The following is a 4,509-nucleotide window of genomic DNA, read 5'->3' on the forward strand; positions in this document are numbered from 1 at the left end:
CAATATATATTTGCTATTTATAATTTTCTTTTTTCATAATACATGTTATAGAGATTAATTATAAAAAGGAAAAATACGTAAAACACTGTTAAAACATGAACAATAAATATTTGTTAAACAAAAATTGTTAGATCGGAATAGTTTTCCGAGAATTTTGTTATTTTAAAATAATCTGCTTCGAATTTTTTGAGAACAAACATTTGGCGGTATTGTGTAGATGGGACCAAGAAAACCCTGTTAAAAATGAACAATAAATATTTGTTAAACAAAAATTGTTAACTCGGAAAAGTTTTCCGAGAATTTTGTCATTTTGAACTAACCTGCTGCAAGTTTGTAACAACGAACATTTGGCGGTGTTGTGAAGATGTGACCAGCCATTGCAATTATATGGTAAATCGCAGATACCAGACGACAGTATTAATCGGTACATCACTAACCGATAATTGTGAATACGAGGGCTCGAATTTGTCGTAACACTCGCATCTTTAATTGTTAATAACAAAAAAAATCGGTGCAAAATTTTCACTTTGTATATTTTTATTTAAGAAGTCACGATAAACCGTTGTGCAGGATGCACTACCAATATTATAACGGTTATGTCGATGAATGATGAAAATTTACTACAATTTCTAATGGAGTATGGGGTAATTCTCAGTGAAAAAATTTGCCCGAACTGCAGTTCTCCATGCCAGCTCATCTGCGAGGATCGCGATCCTTCTCGCCCGCAGTTTTTTTTAGCTGTCAGAAGGTGAATTACGTAGTAAAAAATAAGAAAAAGATTCGTAAACGCTGCAACTTCAAAGTTAGCATAAAGAGCAACACATTTTTCGAAAACTCACACGTTTCGATTACTTCCGTGTGCCATTTTGTGTTGCTCGAAATTTTGGGTGTTAAATCTTTTACAGAAACTTGCGAGAAGGGACTCGGGTGGAGTAGAAGAACAGTCGTTGATTGGGGCAGTTATTTGCGAGAGGTATACTTAGATTGGGCTACTCGGGTCGATTGCGGCAAACTTGGTGATCCGGGTATGATTGTCGAGATAGACGAGTCTAAGGTAGGGAAAAGAAAATATAACCGCGGGCGCGTCATCGAGGGGCAGTGGTTTTTTGGAGGCTACGAGCGAGAAACCCCAATCGATTCTGTTTATAGTTCATGTGCGAACTTAGTTCGTTCACTCATGAGCTAGATACAAATTGTAAAATTGTTAAACGGTGAAGAAGCTGTTGAAAATATTTCAAAAGACATGTTAAATAATGCCGAATGTTATCTATAAACAACATTTTCGCGACGCGTGGTTGCAGAATGAAGAGTTTAAGGATTGGATACGCAAAGATGTGACAGATACAACGAAGGCATATTGCAGATGCAGTTTTGGCGCGAAGCTGCATGACATCAAGTCGCATGCAAATACAAAAAAAAAAACAATTTCTAATGAGCGGCAGCTTTCAACTCCAGTTTTCAGCGGGCCCACTAAAACATCGGAGCAGGAAGCAGCATTATCATTATATGTTGCGGAACACACATCTATAGCCCCAATAGACCACCTCAACCAATTATGCGTGCGAAAGTTTAAAGAGTGCTTTGCAGCTGCATATATTAAACTGGTCCGCACTAAATGCACTAGCATTATTTCTAATGTTTTACAAGTTCATTTCAATGAGGAGCTACGTAAGGAGGTGATTCTTCATTCAGTCTGCTAATAGATGAGTCAACAAACCTTAGCGTGACAAAACTAGTTGGTATGTAAATTATATTTTTAATTTTTATTCATGTGTTTATATTATTTTTGTGTTTGCGTTTATTTATATAGGACTTGCCATCAATTTTTTAAATTAATTTCCCTAATTCCCCTTCCCCCCCTTCTCGCACAAACTCAACAACAGTATTTCAAAGTCAGTGAAAGTACGATTAATCGAAAACGTTGCCAGTGCCATACCAGAAGTCGACAAATTCTTCAAGAACTAGAGCTGGGTCGACCACTCAAATTATTTTCGATATATCGAGTATTTGGGTTTCCGAACCAATATCGATATTCAGTGTCGATGGTAAACGATAGTTGCAAGTGAAAAAAAAGTTTGCACATCTTTACTTTTGGCGAACAACTACACGTGGATGGTAATATTGGTGTTGGCGGAGAAAATGGAAAAATTTTTACAAGGCGGAAGCGATAAAGGTAGGTATCTAAACTATTGCATTAGATATGCATGCCTTGCACTCTAGTTCAATATCTAATTTCTAATATACAACTTCTTATAGGCAAAAGTGTAAAGAGCAATTTGGAGGGGGGCGAAAACCCAGTGAAAAGAATGGGTAAGTCGAAAGTGTGGAATCACTTCAAAAGGTCTCAAGATGGCAAGACAGCCACTTGCATGCACTGCAATAGAATATACAGAACGAGCGGAAACACGTCCAATTTGTTTGACCACATGAAACGGCTCCACCCGGGAATTTCTATGGAAGAGCAACAAAAGGGCGCGAATACGATTGTACCCTTTTTGTTTAACCAGTATTATCGTGTTTCGTCACGTAAAAAAATTATTGACAATGCTTTGGCTGTTCTTGTGGCGGAAGATATGCAACCTTTTTCAATAGTGGAGGATTCCGGATTTCGCGAGTTTGTTAGAGTTCTTGATCCACGATACACACTTCCTTCGCGAAAGACTCTACAACACGTATACATGAAGAATATATAAGAAGACCTGAAAACAAAGCTTTTTACAATATTGGACCGCGTTAACAGTTGCGCAATTACTGCAGACCTTTGGACTTCAAAAGCCAACCAGTCCTATATTACTGCCACTTGCCACTTCATAACAAAAGATTTCGTTTTGCGCTCAGTTGTATTGGCAACAAAGCCGTTATTGGATGACTCCAATCATTCGGCTCTAAACATTGCTTCTTCAATGCGTGGCATTTTTCACGAATGGAAAATTTTTGACAAAATAGCAGCTATTACAACTGACAACGCAAACTCTATGATCAAAGCTTGTGAGTATTTACAAAAAAGGCATCTACCCTGTGTTGCTCACACCATAAACCTGGTTGTGCAAAGCTGTTTGGCGATCGATTGCTTACAAGATATTTTACTTAAATGCAAGCGAACTGTCACTTACTTTAAAAGCAGCTCAATTGCACTAAGTAAGTTTAAAGCATCGCAAGAAACGGACGTTAAATACAGCTTGATACAAGAAGTGCCCACAAGGTGGAACAGTGCGTGTCACATGATAGAAAGAATACTTCTTTCAAATGAGGCCATCACGAAGGTTCTTTTAAGTACGTCTAAAGCACCAACACCGTTCACTGCGGACGAAGTCGCAATAATGAAAGATATTATCCTGTTACTATCTCCATTTGACAACGCTACAAAACAGGTATCTTCCAGTACTTCAGTTACAGCATCGCTGATAGTGCCAATTGTTTGTGGATTATTGCACACTTTAGACAGCTAAAAATTGAAATTAAATTCATTTGAAGGCATTGAGGCTCAAAATTTTTTGGTTGAGCAGGTAAAAATACGACTTTTGTCGTATTCGCACCTTTCCAAGAATGTTAACACTACTTGATCCAAGATTTAAAAAGCAAGGGTTTCGTTCACCTTTTAACGCTGATGACGGCCTTCATGCCTTAGAAAACGAGTTAGCTGCCTTAAAGAAAGTTTTGCCATTGGATCCGCCAACACCAATAGAAAATGAATCAGACTGCCAGCAGCCACTTTTTGAATTTATAACTCAAAGTATTTCTACAATGGGGAGGACAAACCGTGTTGATGCCATTGTCGAACTACAGCAGTACATGCGAGCGGCACATAAACCTTAGAAAACTGACCCATTGGAGTTTTGGAAGGTAATGTCTTTATAAATCTAAATTTTAATTTGATCTCATTATTTTTTTTTTTCAGTGCGCTTCAGATGATTCTCTTCTTAAAACTACAGCTGCACGCCTTTTTTGTGTTCAAGCATCATCGACTGAGTCTGAGAGGATTTTTAGACAACGGGACAAATTATTTCTGCCAGGAGAGCATCATTGAAAGCCAAAAACGTGGATATATTATCCTTTCTCAATAAAATTATGTGGATCTCAAACTTTTCAATAGAAAACTTAAATGAATAGCATTGAACTATTAACCTATTCATAAGAAACTTTTGTGAAATATTTCAGTTTTTCTTTTAGTATAAGCGTGTAAATATGTGTTGTCTTTTGTTATTCGAATAAATAATGGCCTTTAAGAAGTTTTTTTTATTATTTACTCTAAATGCAATTTAAACTTGATTTATGATTTTTTTAGAACGATACTATCGATATTATCGAATATTTGTTTCAAAAACCTCGTAAATATCGAATTTGCTAAAAACCGATGTTTTCCCAGCTCTATCAAGAATAGAGGTGGAGAACTATCGATGGCACTATCGACACTATCGATGGTTGGCCACTATCGAGCCGCAATCGATTGTGTCGGACACCTTCTATAGTGACCCAACCACTATCGATGGTGCCTCCGATAGCAGGCGT

General features: G+C 37.4%; 1 long non-coding RNA gene across 1 annotated transcript; it reads left to right on the forward strand.

Annotated features, from left to right (window-relative positions):
- The first annotated feature begins 2,113 nt into the window (after positions 1–2,113).
- On the forward strand, positions 2,114–4,193 carry LOC108091716. Its single transcript, XR_001771410.2, has 3 exons — positions 2,114–2,173; positions 2,257–3,843; positions 3,899–4,193. It is a non-coding gene; the product is annotated as an uncharacterized LOC108091716 (long non-coding RNA).
- Positions 4,194–4,509: the final 316 nt, after the last annotated feature.

This window comes from Drosophila ficusphila, unplaced genomic scaffold, assembly GCF_018152265.1.
Source record: "Drosophila ficusphila isolate 14025-0441.05 unplaced genomic scaffold, ASM1815226v1 contig_636, whole genome shotgun sequence".
Classification (NCBI taxonomy): Eukaryota; Metazoa; Arthropoda; class Insecta; order Diptera; family Drosophilidae; genus Drosophila; species Drosophila ficusphila.